The sequence below is a fragment of the Oncorhynchus keta genome, chromosome 24 (assembly GCF_023373465.1).
Source record: "Oncorhynchus keta strain PuntledgeMale-10-30-2019 chromosome 24, Oket_V2, whole genome shotgun sequence".
In the NCBI taxonomy this organism is placed as follows: domain Eukaryota; kingdom Metazoa; phylum Chordata; class Actinopteri; order Salmoniformes; family Salmonidae; genus Oncorhynchus; species Oncorhynchus keta.
Window position 1 is genome coordinate 41,893,233 of NC_068444.1, and position 15,552 is coordinate 41,908,784.

At 42.8% G+C, this 15,552-nt stretch overlaps 1 non-coding gene and 1 pseudogene across 2 annotated transcripts; one reads left to right on the forward strand and one right to left on the reverse strand.

The window, feature by feature from the left end:
• Positions 1 to 4,344: 4,344 nt before the first annotated feature.
• On the reverse strand, positions 4,345 to 14,828 carry LOC118386585 (uncharacterized; annotated as a pseudogene). The gene is made up of 21 exons (XR_008078627.1): positions 14,662 to 14,828; positions 14,501 to 14,559; positions 14,349 to 14,429; positions 14,123 to 14,247; positions 13,359 to 13,503; positions 12,951 to 13,049; positions 12,685 to 12,846; positions 12,446 to 12,545; positions 12,078 to 12,298; positions 11,334 to 11,490; positions 10,940 to 11,163; positions 10,547 to 10,667; positions 10,060 to 10,256; positions 9,831 to 9,945; positions 9,462 to 9,631; positions 9,269 to 9,366; positions 8,986 to 9,116; positions 8,465 to 8,654; positions 4,741 to 4,882; positions 4,540 to 4,636; positions 4,345 to 4,462 (listed from the first exon to the last, which is right to left on the reverse strand). The product of XR_008078627.1 is annotated as an uncharacterized LOC118386585 (transcript).
• A 543-nt stretch (positions 14,829 to 15,371) lies between these two features.
• On the forward strand, positions 15,372 to 15,458 carry trnay-gua (transfer RNA tyrosine (anticodon GUA)). Its single transcript is given in 2 exon segments — positions 15,372 to 15,408; positions 15,423 to 15,458. It is a non-coding gene; the product is annotated as a tRNA-Tyr (tRNA).
• The last annotated feature ends 94 nt before the right edge of the window (positions 15,459 to 15,552 follow it).

Sequence of the window (15,552 nt, forward strand, 5' to 3'; positions counted from 1 at the left end):
TGCACATTTTCTTTTTATGCCCTACAAAGCTGATTCAAATAATCATCCAGCTTTGTTAATCTGAATCAGCTGTGTAGTGTTAGGACAAAAACCTAAATGTAAGGCTACTGTTCAATTTTAGAAGGGTGCTCCGCCCTCACCGCTCGGCTCAGGTTAATAGAACTCCCTCATTAGCAGCACAACAGCCTTTCACAGATGAAAAGCATAATTACCCAACCGTCTACAATTGTAGCCCAGACAGAGAGAAAGAAAGATATTGGCCTCTAATGGCCAAAATGCTGCATTTGCATGCACTTTCACAATTTGAATGTAGTCAACTGGGTGGGACTACCAACTTCATTGGCTGAGCCCTACTGGTGACCCTGTTGAAGTCATGTCCAATCGGGTCATCAGAAGGGCTCAGACAATTGTGAAGAAGAAATGTTACTACTTTAATATGAAGATAGCCTCAATGGCGCTGCCCATGCTGTCACAGACACTAACTATATTGGCACAGATACATAGATGAGTCTTTTATCTTCTTATTATCTTCTTGTCCAGAGGTGCCCAGAGTAAACTGCTTGCTACTCAGTCCCAGAAGCTGAGATATGCATATCATTAGTATATGTGGATAGAACACACTCTGAAGTTTGTAAAACCGTTTGAATGATGTCTGTGAGTATAACAGAACACATATGGCAGGCAAAAATCTGAGAAAACATCCTACCAGGAAGTGGGAAATCTGAGGATGGTCGTTTTTCAACTCATTCCCTATTGAAGACCCAGTGGGATATTGGTCATGTTGCACTTCCTAGATGTCAACAGGCTTCCACTAGATGCCAACAGTCTTTAGAACCTGTTTGATGCTTCTACTGTGAAGTGAGGGCGAATGAGTCAGAGGTCTGGCAGAATGCCTTGAGCTCGTGACGCTCGTTCACATGAGGGCGAGTTCTGTTCCATCGCAATTCTACAGACAAAGGAATTCTCCAGTTGGAACATTATTGAAGATTTATTTGAACAACATCCTAAAGATTGATTCTATACATCGTTTGACATGTTTCTACGGACTGTAATGAAACTTTTTGACATTTCGTCTGCTCCTAGTGAACACGCTTCGTGAGATTGGATTTGTTTACAAAACTCGCTAACAAAAGTAGCTATTTGGACATAAATGATGGACATTATCGAACAAAACAAACATTTATTGTGGAACTGGGATTCCTGGGAGTGCATCCTGATGAAGATCATCAAAGGTAAGTGAATATTTATCATGTTTTTTCTGACTTCTGTTGACTGCACAATATGGCGGATATCTTTTTGGCTTGATTCTGTGCATAAAAATGTTATTTTCATCAACATTTATTATGAGTATTTCTGTAAATTGATGTGGCTCTCTGCAAAATCACCGGATGTTTTTGGAACTACTGAACATAACGCTCCAACGGATACTGAGATTCTTTTGATAATTATGAACTTTATCGAACAAAACATACATGTATTGTGTAACATGAAGTCCTATGAGTGTCATCTGATGAAGATCATCAAAGGTTAGTGATTCATTTTATCTCTATTTCAGATTTTTGTGACTCCTCTCTTTGGCTGGAAAAATGACTGTGTTTTTCCTGCGACTTGGCTCTGACCTAACAATCGTTTGTGTTGCTTTCGCCGTAAAGCCTATTTGAAATCGGGCACTGTGGTGGGATTAACAAGAAGTGTATCTTTAAAATGGTGTGAAATACTTGTATGTCTGAGGAATTGTAATGTTCTTTTGAATTTGGCGCCCTGCACTTTCACTGGCTGTTGTCATATCGATCAGCCCTAAGAAGATTTATCTATCTCTATGAGGCAAGACACTTGTCATTCAGGATTCAAAGGTGACTGCACTTCCTGATTTGGCCTTAGCTGTGTTCGAATACTCGCACTAACTGTACTGTTTGTGACATGAATTGAGTATTTAGTATGCTTATTGGTCATAGTATACCTGTATAAATATATCATAGTATACCTGTATACCTCTGGCCCTTCTTTGGACACTGTGTTAACTAACCTCCAGATGAGCTTCAATGCCATACAACTCTCCTTCCGTGGCCTTCAACTGCTCTTAAATGCAAGTAAAACTAAATGCATGCTCTTCAACCGATCGCTGCCCGCACCTGTCCGCCCGTTCAGCATCACTACTCTGGACGGTTCTGACTTAGAATATGTGGACTACAAATACCTAGATGTCAGGTTAGACTGTAAACTCTCCTTCCAGACTCACATTAAGCATCTCCAATCCAAAAGCCCCATTTACTACCCACCACTGCTCTCGTTGGCTGGTCCTCGCTTCATACTCGTCGCCAAACCCACTGGCTCCAGGTCATCTACAAGTCTCTGCTAGGTAAAGCCCCGCCTTATCTCAGCTCACTTGTCACCATAGCAGCACCCACCCATAGCACACGCTCCAACAGGAGAATCTCACTGGTCACCCCCAAAGCCAATTTTTCCTTTGGCCGCCTTTACTTCCAGTTCTCTGCTGCCAATGACTGGAACAAACTGCAAAAATCACTGAAGCTGGAGACTCAGATCTCCCTCACTAAGCTTTAAGCACCAGCTGTCAGAGCAGCTCACAGATCACTGCACATAGCCCATCTGTAAATAGCCCATCCAACTACCTCATCCCCTTGCTGTATTTATTTATTTATTTTGCTCCCCAGTATCTCTACTTGCACATTCATCTTCTGCACATCTACCATTCCAGTGTTTAATTGCTATATTGTAATTACTTCACCACAATGGCCTATTTATTGCCTTACCTCCCTTATTTGCACACACTGTATATAGACTTTTTCTACTGTATTATTGACTGTGTTTGTTTATTCCATCTGTAACTCTGTGTTGTGTATGTGTCGAACCGCTTTGCTTTATCTTGGCCAGGTTGCAGTTGTAAATGAGAGCTTGTTCTCAACTAGCCTAACTGGTTAAATGAAGGTGAAATAAAATAGAAATAAAAAAATACTATGGATATATTTAGTATGCCAAATGTTCCAGGATGTCGTACTAAATTCGCCAAAATATGAGGAATACACGAAGAGGACACTATTTCCGTACTTTAGGGCCAATAATTTCAAATCTTCAGGAAATCTACCCAATGTTTGACGTGATTATTCCCGTCATTCTGAGCTTAGCTAAATGGTATAGTCATTGTGCGTTCTCAATAGACATTCGGGTGCTTTCGTAAATTCGCTCTGGCTGTCTACTCTGCTCTGAATTTACAAACAGACAATGTGACAACGCTCTGAATTCATGAGCGCATTCTGGAACTCCTGATTGAATTTAAGAACCCACCCGAAGTCGTATGATGTCTAACCAGTAATTTGTTATGCTAGATAGCTAGCAAGAGGTTGCATAGCAACAGCATCAACTTCAGGTAGACAGGTGAAAAGCTAGTACGCGCAATTGAAAGCCTACTGTTCGTTTACAGTATACTATAATATATACTCATTAAGTATGTAGTATTTTTACAGCAGCCATTTCTCTACATTATCACATTCCTCTCAAATTGTACATTTGCTTGACTCGTTAAGGCAACTGTTTTGTCAGCAATCTTCGTTGGGTGGCTCGTGTCAAAATTAGTCTTTGGTCAAAGCCTTGGGACCCAAATGCATAATGATTGCGCAAACTCCCCCTTGTGGTGGTCTGGAGCAATGAAGCCGTCCCGCGGTGCAAGCTCGCAACTTTTTAAGGAGTGTCTTCAGTCCCCGCTGTGCCGTACGGTGTGTGTTGAAATCTTATCCTGATGCGGAATAGATTGCAAGCTAATCATGGCTCTACCTTCGTAGTTTGGACTTGGAGATTGTGAAGAGATGTCTTGTGGGGAATGCATGGGTGTCCGAGCTGTGCGCTAGTAGTTTAAAAAAGACAGCTCGGTACATTCAGCTTGTCAACACTTCTTACACAAACAAGTAGCGATGAATTCATGCTCTTCCCATTTGAGCCATGACAGATTGACATGCATATCATTAAAGAAGAAATGTCCATATTTGGATGGAAACCAAGCTAGTGAGAGGTATCAAGGAAAGTTGTCATTTCAGTTGAAAATTACCAACACTGCATCCAACCACAGCCCTGCTGGTTTCACTTTGGCAAACCACTATAACATTGAGTCAGTTCATCCTACTGGACATTGGAAAGCTTTTGTTTTGACACCCATTGTTTGTCCTAGACGGGAAATTGGTGCGCAACACTCAGCTCCCTCCGGTGGATGGTTCAGAGTTCCATGCTTACAAAAGGGTTGATTGATACATGTCAGATGACAAGCCTACTACATGCGCCTTGGTGTTAAACGCAAATCAGATACAATTAAGGTAGCTCCAACGGTTAGGATTGTTTTATATAGAACACTTTATTTGACATGTTAGAACAAGACATTACACCCAAAGAATGTATCCAGAAGAAACATATAAATGACGCTCCTCAGAGAGGTCTTTGACATGTCGTTGACCTGTTGAGAGAGAGAGAGAGAAACTATTAGTTCAGTTATGGTCTGTCAGGGTCTGAAAAGCATAAAACAAGACCTACCTCTTTTCGGGTTGTCCTGATTCACACATTGTCCACTACAGGGGCCGCCAGAGGGACTACTGGCATCACAGATGACCACATCACAATGGACAAAGACCTAGGAATCAAAGATTTGATGCCGTCAGATTATTATTATTTTTTTAAAGGTATGATTCCACTCACAAAATTAACCAATAAAGATTGTTGGGTGAACTTTGTTACCTGGCCACTCGGCTCAACCGCATCCTCGGCGAAGGAAAACATATAGACCTCAAAGCGTTTGACGTGAGGGGGGAAGTGGACCCTGGCATCAGCTACTACCGGGTGGAAGACTACACTGTATGGATCCTCAGGGTTCTCACAGCTGCCAGTGTAGAGAGAGGGACTAAGTTAGGAACAAGAACACGCTGCAAACCCCAACCGTCTTGTGGTGGTGTCATGACTGTCCTGTGAGGATCAGATCAATTTACAGCAGAAGTGGGTTCTTTCCCCCCCTCCAGTATGAACTAAAGGAGTGTTTTTGCTAACAAGCTTTTTTATTTATTTATGAAAAAACATTTTATACAATGTAAAGGCTCGAGACTTCCTACCTGTAGAGTGAGGACGTTTCTAGTAAAAATTTTAAATAAACAATATGACATTCATTTTCTAGAGCTAATCTCTGACCAGTCTTATGTTAGAAATATTGTTCCAGTATTCACTTTGAACGTGTTAGAGAAACTCCCCTAGAAGATGTGCATAGTAAGTAGCCATGCCACGAGGGACATCAGAGAGCGGGTCAGACTGACAGAACCATCCCCGGCGGCCAGAGTGCATAAAAGGAATGGTAACAGAAATTAACATGTAGCGCAAGCTACACATTTGGAACTTTCCTAAACTCACAAGTACCTAGAAAAATTAACTTAAGTGGGATCATTCTGCTACTATATCCAAACCATCCTAGGGTTGATTAGCTCATCTTCCAGAACGAGTGAAAGGAAAACCCATCCTGTAGTTCTGTTCAAGACTAGTCATTGGAGCCACGGACAACCAACGACATTGTGATCTCATGTAGCAAATCAGCGAAAAGACACCACCTACCTTGCCACGGAGGCATCCCACATAAATACATTCATGCTTTTACTCCAAACTGGTGCCGGTTCGTGTGTTAAATAAATGTCCCTTACGGAATGGGGGGGGGACCTTGTAACAAGCAGTCATATTGTGTCACCTGTGTGTTTAGTCTGCGTTGTTATTTAGTTAGCTAGTAATTCAATTAAACCAACTTGTATAGTACTGAATCATAAGGCTGGGGTTTTTGCAGCTGCAAGGAGGATACGATGTCATGTTAATAAGTTGACTATCAATTTAATAGATTTCTACCGTCTAGAGTTTAAGTCGGGCACCCAAAATCCTAACATGATTCATTTAGAGTCAGCTAACAATTAAACAGTCCTCAGATAATTCAAGGTTTGTTGGTTTTCATTTCTGATATTTTGGCCCATCAGACCTGGATGCATCTGATTAAGTACGTTTTTATTTAAAGAACAGAAATTGGGCTTTCCGTCAACAATATTTATTTTGGTCTACTGCAATGGCTTGTTAAATGACGGCTGTCAAACATGTATATTCAATGCCATTGACATGAGGTGAGATGTTCCTCTAAATGGTTCTTAAAATTCAAAATGATCCAGAATGGTCAGACTACAGGCGACCTGAATATTGATCAATTGACCGTGGTTTAACCAAAGTAGCCGAATAGACAGTCGGTATCAACAAGGCAATCTTCATTTTAAATAAGAATTTCATGCAATGCGCCAGAGAAATTCTTCCGCTGTTGGAAAAATTGGTCACACAAAATAAATTATACACCCACGGCATCGGATTCACATGTGGAGGACTTCTGTGAAGGGCGCAGTTCTACTGTAAGTCACCTACGCATTGACACTTTTTTATTTGCTTCTTTGGGAGGTTTATCCTCCACTGTTTAACTGCCAGATATTAGCAAAAAGGAATTTGTGAAATCTGAAGACGTTACATGAAGAGACAAACGCCCACACCAGTACAAATCCACTTGAGCCGACAGACGATGGTCAGGATTTTGCACAACGATATAGTTGCAGCTGAAGTGACAAATCTGAACTGCCCATTTCGTGCACAGCCATGTGAATGTTGTGTCTTTTCCTATGATATACAAAACATTTCAGCCCATCTTCCAATAGTTAATTTAAATTCTTGAGATAAAAATTAGGCCAGCGTGTCCATCTGTGGCAAAGTACTCACCCAAATCAAAAAATGTCGTAACATTTTTTCAAATATGAACATTAGCAAGATGCTGCTACACTTGACCGTGGTATTTGTTCATGTTCAGCAACTCCCAATTAGCGCATTCCTCTAGGACAGGAAATTCCATTGAAAGCAATAACTGTTTAAAACACAAGAAGTTACTTGTGCCTGAATTCAACCCAAAACCAACAACTATTCAGTCAGTGTTAAGAGCACTTTGAAACCAATCGGAAAGGCAAGCCAAGCTTGCCAGCCGCTCTTGATTTCCATTTGACTGACCAACACTGAACTCTAGCCAACCAAAAGGATAACATTGAGTAAAAAGGTGTCGTTAACGCCAACATTAACCTTTTCACACGCGAGTTCCAAATATCTTCAACAGTCGCCCCAGTGGGAGTTGATTTTATGCGCCTGTTCCAACATGTGGACATTTAACCCGCGCTGACCTCAGACAAAGGGACACTACCTTCTAATTTTGCCTCGTTCATTCACAAAAGTAGCCCATTTCACTGTTGCAGACCATTTCTATTTGAGAATTTAATGAGCCGGACAAACTTTCCTTCAAAAGAAAGCCCAAGCACTTCCCCAGATCAAGTATACAGTCCTTGCCTTCCTTACAAATAACTGTGGACATGCGTGCATTCCTATCTAAGTGCCTTATTTTCTGTGTAACGCGTTGTCGTTTCTACTGTAGAGTACCGTAATTATAATGTACTCAGCGTTTTATTCATGCCTTCTGATTCTTGCCTAGATTGTAATGGACACGAGTGTAAAACACTTTAAGGTGGTACTGAATAGGAGTTAACCTGACTGCATTGTATGATGTTATCACATACACGTCTGTCAGACTAATGGTGATCTCAACTGGAGTACCCCCATTGTCTTGAATGCACTGAAGTCGTTAGTTGATTTGAACACGGTATCAGAGTGTAAACTATGGTACCTCAGGGTTGCCAGATCAGACCCCCCTTTCCAGGGGTATATAGCTTAGAGAAACTGTTGATAAATTCCCAGATCTTAGTAATATTTCTTGCATCATCCTCTTCACAATACCTTCCCAAGGGCTTAACCCCCAATAATGGATTGTGCTATATCTTGCAACTCTGTTTAGCTTTCGTGCTAAGGTTGTTTTTGGGGCAGTGACAACAATTGGCTTTTTGTATAGTTCCCTGTAAACAAGTACAAAGATTGGCCACTTCGGCATGTGACAAACTAAGTTAAGATCTCAGGCAACGGGCGCAGTGAAAGGCATTCTGGGAGTACCCCATCATACTGTAAAACAAGTCAACCTGTTATTTAGACTAGATGATACCGTTAACATTTATATATTTTACAAGCAAAGCTGGAATAAAGGTGTGAAGACCTTTATTTCTCATCAGTACAAAACATTGTTTAGATGCTTTTCAGACAACGCGGTGTAGAGTCGTTTGATGCAGCATACGTTCCGTTCCAATGATACTCAGTGATAACAAGCATGTGATCATACGCGCCAGATTCTCCCATAAGTGTTAAATTGGGTGGAGATCTGGTGACAGACCCCACATCGTTTTTAAGCGTTTTGACCACTCGACCTATGGATGGGGGCATAGCCACGGTAGCCAAAGTAAATGGCCTGCCAAGCATGATAGGTTGCTAATTACTCAGGAACCACACTTGTTTAGGCCCAAAAACAACATGTTACCCATTAATGATGAGATTCCACCGGGGTCGGGAGTCACGGTCCTCGTTGAGGGTGGCCCAGCAGTGGTCAAGCACCAGCGCTACCTTGGGATCAGAGGACGTGGTCAGCTCAACCTCAAAGTGCAGAGGCTGTCTCAGGTACCTCACCACTGGATAGTCCGCCTCCTGGTGGAACGTGTTATACGTGGCGTCTGGAACACAGAACAAGACAACCGGAGGTCGTGTTCACTGGGCACCATCTGAACTTGTCCATTAAGAAATGCTCGTTTATCATATCCTATTGTGCCCCCAATGAACACAAGCCATTTATAGCCAACACTACCCACCCCCCACCAGAGGCTTCTGACAAATTCCCAAATCAGCTCCTCACCGTTACTCCATAGTCACACCTGTAGATCTCACAAAGCAAGAGTAATATATCATAAGGCTTAGATTTTTGGGAATGGTTTTGTAAAGGAGACCTTCCAAGATACTTTTAGAGGCTAGGGGTCAAGTTAAAATTCTGAATTTGTGCACGCTTACCCTGAGCGAGTCTCATTCTGACCATTAGTCGACCCGTCCCAGTCTCGGCAAAAGGCTCGTTGTCACGCGGCCTGGTCAGGAAGGCCAATGTGCGAGTGATGTTGGCCACATAGTAGCAGGAAACCTTTAACCTAAAAAGAGGGATGTAAGCAACTTCAAGCAGTGGAGTGGACACTGGTAGTAGAGGCACATTTTCCCTGTATACAAAGTATTGAGCAATTGGTGAAGAAGAAAAAAATACCTATGAAAGCTAAGCTACAATTGTGATGCGTAATGCACTTACTGATATTCCTCCTCTGAAGACGTTGTGGCATTCAGCTTCACCTCAAGTTCATCTGGCAAGGAGATTTCGTTCTCATACAGCATGACATTGTTGATAAACTATGTAGTAGAGGGGAATTGCTTATTACAACCTGCAGAAGCAAACAGTCCGTAAATACACAGTACCCATCACCTCAGGGTAATAGTCATTTTACCTTCCTGATGGTGCCACAGGAGTTCACAGTGAAGTGGAAGTAGGCAAAGCGATCGTCACTGTAGGTGGGACCACAGGCGGGGTCGCTCAGGGTCAGCTGACCGGGGTTCAGACCGGGAACAGAATCCACCTTCACCGCCAGCGCAGTCATCGTTCCGTTAGAGAAACACTCTTGGATGTGGGGGAGCAAAAGACAGGTAGTCAGACCTGGGTTCTGTATTTGTTCCACTTATTGGGCGTGAACCAATGGAATATCACCAAAACCATGCACATCTGGCACTACTATACGACTCACAGTATTTGCAAGGAACCCAGGTTTGGTAACCATGTTAAATGACTATTTATCGGAAGTAATTGTTTGAGAACCAACCAGTCAGCGTTTTGAGGAAGCTGCAAGCCAGGGAAAAGTATTTGATGGTCATGTTGTTGTAAGGATTCAACAGAGCCACATCCAGTCTGCTCCTGACAGAGGACGAGTGAACCGACTGGGAACCAATGGGAGAGTTCATTAGTCCAATATTGTATGCATGTATACAGGGTAAGGAAAGCGAGGCTAGCTGCAGCAATTTAGGTTAACATGTTTTGGGAGAGCGTCGTACCTCAAACACTGCGTCCGGCGAAGAGAAGGGCAACGTGATGGTGAAGTCTGTGTCGCCCTCTGTTAAATACTGTTGAGCAAACTCATGGTTAAGCAGCCGCTTGCCAACCAAGACCACAAAAAAGGGCTCTTGGTTCCTGTAGTCCACAGTGATGTGGAAGTTCTCCTGATCACAGTTGCCAGTGACTGAGGGTGGCACTACAAGGACAAACAGGGTTGTGTTCATTAATTAAGCACAAAAAACAGCAAGCTACTACTTGAACTTGTCCAAGAAGAAACCCTTGTTTAGATTGCAAAATGTTTTGCTACGGTGGGACTGAATAAACATGAACAGGACAACTGGGTCCAAATACTCTAAAGCTTAGACCGCATAGGAAAACCCTACAGTATGGCTAGTTGGGCTTTCACTGCCAATTTACTTTCAGGGCAATCATTAACGAGAGGAAACCATTCAACAGTAGTTTGGCATAGTCCAGAGACATACATACCAATGTCCAGCAGTACAGCGTCCACAACGGCAGAGTGAGAGAAAGGAGCGTACTCTGGAAAGATGACCAGGCCGTAGATCAGCTGAAGAGTGAAGGTTGTGACACCTTGTTCCGCCCTTCTCTGTAGTGAAGTTAAAAGCATTGGTCAACATTATTGTTGTAACAGAACTCTAAGTACATATGGGGACTATTAAAACAAACTATATACTTAAAGTAATGTTCCCCTAATTCCTCTAAATCAAATGCATACAACAGCCAAAATAATGGAAACACTTGAATAAATGAGATGGGATACAAAGTACATTTGTGCCATTATTTATATTTTGTTGGTGGCCCACTTATTAGGGCATGTACAAATCACTGCGTGTGGCTTTGCATTTAACAGAAACACACCTCCTTGAAGACCACCGGGTCTGAGAAGGGCACCTCCATCCTGAAGGTCTTCAAGGTGTTGTCCGGGGATCTCTGCTCCTGAACATTGAAGCCCCTGGCGTTGCACTCTGCAACAGTTAGCACCATGGTGGGAAAGGTGATGTTCAGCAGCTCCACATCAAGGTTGAAGGTCCCCAACTCAAGCACAAACACTGCCAGCTCAGGAACTGTGTCTAAGGGCGTGTCTGTTCATTGGCAAACAAAGGAAAACATTTCGGAATGCGGAACAATGGAAGTTGAAAATTGACATTTGTTATTGGGTAAGTCCAGGTATTGCAGTACATTTTCTTCTGTTTTGTGCCTAATGAACAACCAAAATTACCCTAGGCACTATATTTAACTAAACCAGACTCACAGTTGCGAACTTGTGGAGGCCTGGCCATCGGAGGTGTTGTGATAGGGAAGAGGACTTTATAGCTGGTGTCCTCGTGTGCGATCTCCTCGATCCACAGCAACTCAAGCATGGGCTCAATGGTGTAAGTGACAAAGTACTGGTCATCCTGAATATGGCTCTGTAAGGGAGACGAGTGATGTAATACACAATTGGAGTGCAAAAACAGATAAATGTTCCTTATAAGCCAGAATGTTAAATACCGCTTGTCTTTTTGCCACTCGTAATTTAAGACAAACTATCCAAAGGAAAGTATTGGAGAGCTGGTAGGTGTATGGTTGTCAACTTGCATTTCCGGCAGTGTGCATTTTCAAAGCAACTGACAAGCAAAGTTAAACACTAGCACAATATGTAAACAGCAGCCGAGTGTTGCTTGCATTCAGTTGACAGTGGCAAAGCTACCGGCTACCTAAAAAGTCAGGTAAACAATCCTTTAGTGTGGCTATTTGGTCTCAAATGTCAAGCGGCTAAAGGACAAACTGCAAAGACAAGCGGTAGAGTATGTTTAAATGGCATTTTATGCAAAATTCACACAATTTTGTATATTAACCTGATTAAGCAGACAATTGCTCAATAAGAAACATTTTACACAAGACAACGTTTCTAGTTGTTTACCCATGAGAGATAGCAAAGCACTGACAACTGCTGTAGTAAAAAAGGGCTCTAAAAAGAAATGAAACCGGATCATTTTACTCATCCAATGCTGACCTTGAAATAGCCGCCAACCGCCCCCACCGGAATTTCAACAATAATGTGAGCCTCTGTGACTAAAACCGAGTAGTTTCTGGCAGCCATTTCCTCAGTGTTCAGCCTCTTAGCGTCAATTCCCATGTACACCTCCAACATGGTGAAGGCATCAGAGGAGAAAAGTGGGTCTATGTGCTTGGGCATGTACCAGGTGATCACTTCTGGAGTAAAGGCAACTGCCCCTGCAGTGAAACAAGAAGCCAAGTGCACATCAAAACAGAACATTTTGCAACTGAAAACAACTGTGCCATCATTTGGGAAAAGTTCACCCCCAAAACATTTTCCCAACATGAAAGTCTTATAGGATCTTAAATTATTTCACACTCAACCTGGTGTTGGACAAACAGCCGTGGCATCTACTCGAGTAACCAGCCACTTCTGCTCAAAGAAGGTTGAGGTTGAGAGCACCCGCATCGGAACCCCAGCTACCTGTTCAGGGGGCAACCACACCAGGGCCGTGTTCAGTAGGGCACAACGTATTAACAATATGTTGCCGAGTTCAGGTAGGGCCACCGTTTCCAAATGTTTGCTCAACTGAACATGACCCAGTTCATGGAGGTCAGCTTACATTCTGGAGGTATGTCTCCTCTGCATTATGAGGGCTTCTTAACACCAGCCGTGTGGGAGTGTTGGCTATTGCATAGCCCTTTCTTTGGACCTCATCCACATTCATGACATTCTTGCTAGGACTAAAGACGACTGCTGTCATTTTGTATCCTGAAGCAACAGCCTGTCTCAGGAAATGGAAACATGAATTAAACAAAATGGTCAACAAACGCACATTGTTTAGCGCCATCCTGTCATTTTGTAGTGAAATTACAGAAACATGGCTACCTCAGCTCCTCTCCGGAAGTTGCCGCTCCTTGCTTTCGGGCCCCCAGTGGGCTGTTCGGGGATGGTTTGGATGTCTGGAAGAGTCCTTCTGACAGACACCTAGAGAAGAAAGGCCATTATTCCGTATGCATTTTCTCCCTCCCATACAATAGGAAATCAAGGGCCAGTTCTCAATCTGTCCACTCACCTCCTTAAATGCATTGAGAATAGGCCAAAATTCCTCACCTCTAAAGTTCTCCTATGTGCATTTTGAAGAGGCGAGTGGAATTGAGATAGTCAAGACCTCTACGTTGTGTCGCAGAAGAAATGAAACACTGGACAGTTGTAGCTCCAGACAGATCATTTATACAGGCAGTACGACAAGCGCGACTGTAAACATGTCCATTGGGGCATGCTCTGCTCACTTGCCTCCATGTAGTTGCGGTCGCACAGAATCTCTCGGGAGGTCCAGGGGGGTGTAGCTACAGGTTTTGCCCACTCTATACACAGGGTCTTCAGTCATGTGGTTTCCTGGCAGCCTGAACTGCATGACCAAGCTGAACATCTTATCATCCTAAAATTAAGGGGGAAGGGAAAAAAAAGCCTTCATTATATAGCAATAAACAAAATTCAGGTGACATTCATGCAAGTTATAGACTGTGGCAAAATTGGCTATATGAATGCAGCTGCCACTGTATTGAAGCCACACTACAGGAGTAGAGCTCAATAGTTCACATCACTGCAGTCTGTATCAGAAAGTTGGCTGGCCCTCTGAAAGCCCCTCCATAAACTTCTGCTGTACCTTACATCATCGTTAACTTAGAGGTAAGAGATACCAGACCCAGGGGTGGCTAACAATGGAGATCCTTTTGATATCCACAGAGTTAAGTAAAACTGCTTCAATGTTTCTGGAACCAGACTTCTAATAACCTCAATGCGCTAAATTGTATGTATTAGCACCTCAGGCTTATTGAGGACCTTTTTACTGAAGAATGGGTTTCCAATGATTTTATTTTTCCATCTAGTGACTTGTATCTTTGTGTAATCTGTAAAAGAGCCTCCTGGTCTCAGCATGACTCCATGTCAAAGGTAAATAAAATGACATCGCTACAGTATGAGTTGCAAATGCAGTGACACTGAAAGGCAAACTGTCCATTTCAAGTACAAGCAAACACTACAGTTCTTAGGGTTACCATGTTTTGGGAAAAGCAGTTTTGAAGAGAAGCAAAAAACATGGCATTCCCCATGGGGTCAAATTTAAAGCTGAATCCACACTGAGTAGCAAGGCCAGGCGTCAGGTTTATGATTTGTGTGTCATCTGGAAGGGATGGAGATGGTGTGAACACAATAGTTGACGAGCAATATCAAGCCATGAATTATGAGAGGAGAGAAAGAAAATCATAAAAGAGGCAAACTCACTGAAGACGGCATCAACCTCTTCAAAAAGAGGAGCGACACTCAAACGAATAACGTTACCAAGGCATTCAGCGTTGAGGTCATCTGGAATAGGAAAGGTTAGTTAAAAAAATATATTTTCAAACGCTTAGTGCTTAAATTTGCAAGGTGCATACTTATAGAAGGTGTCCGTTGTGCTTGTATGCCCACAGCTGCCATCAATAGGCAAAACAACCTGTAAGGCATTTGACAAATTATTATGATTGATTAAAAGGAGGAAGAACACAACTCAAATGTTTGCGTCGCATAAGACTCTCCTAGGCCTGCTACTACTTACCCTGAGCTAAGGAAAAGAATCATTGTAGAACAGATTTGTTCTGATAAAATACACAGCTACAGAACCTGATATTTGACCCAAAGTGTGCAGCCTACAGCCCAGGGGTATGCAACTTTTACCCTATGACAAAGGCTTCCCACACTCAGTCAACTGAACCCCAAAGGGCTGCACATTTTCTTTTTATTCAAATAATCATCCAGCTTTGTTAATCTGAATCAGCTGTGTAGTGTTAGGACAAAAACCTAAATGTAAGGCTACTGTTCAATTTTAGAAGGGTGCTCCGCCCTCACCGCTCGGCTCAGGTTAATAGAACTCCCTCATTAGCAGCACAACAGCCTTTCACAGATGAAAAGCATAATTACCCAACCGTCTACAATTGTAGCCCAGACAGAGAGAAAGATATTGGCCTCTAATGGCCAAAATGCTGCATTTGCATGCACTTTCACAATTTGAATGTAGTCAACTGGGTGGGACTACCAACTTCATTGGCTGAGCCCTACTGGTGACCCTGTTGAAGTCATGTCCAATCGGGTCATCAGAAGGGCTCAGACAATTGTGAAGAAGCATTCGTTGAACATACGAAGATTTGGGGGCAATCCTCAGCAGCTCCAAGAAACCACCAAACTCAGCAGATTAATTTCTTAAAGGGAACATATGCTTCTGCCAAACCTCTGACCATCTAGGTGATGGCGTTTGACTACACTTGTCACCCTTCGATAGCTCAGTTGGTAGAGCGGAGGACTGTAGGTAAAATTGCTGTAATCCGTAGGTCACTGGTTCAAATCCGGCTCGAAGGACTGTACTTTTTCTTGCGGCTTACGCCAACTTTTTCACAGCAGTGCACCTTGACATGTGCTTTCCAAAAAAATATCTTTCCCCGAGAGAAGAAAT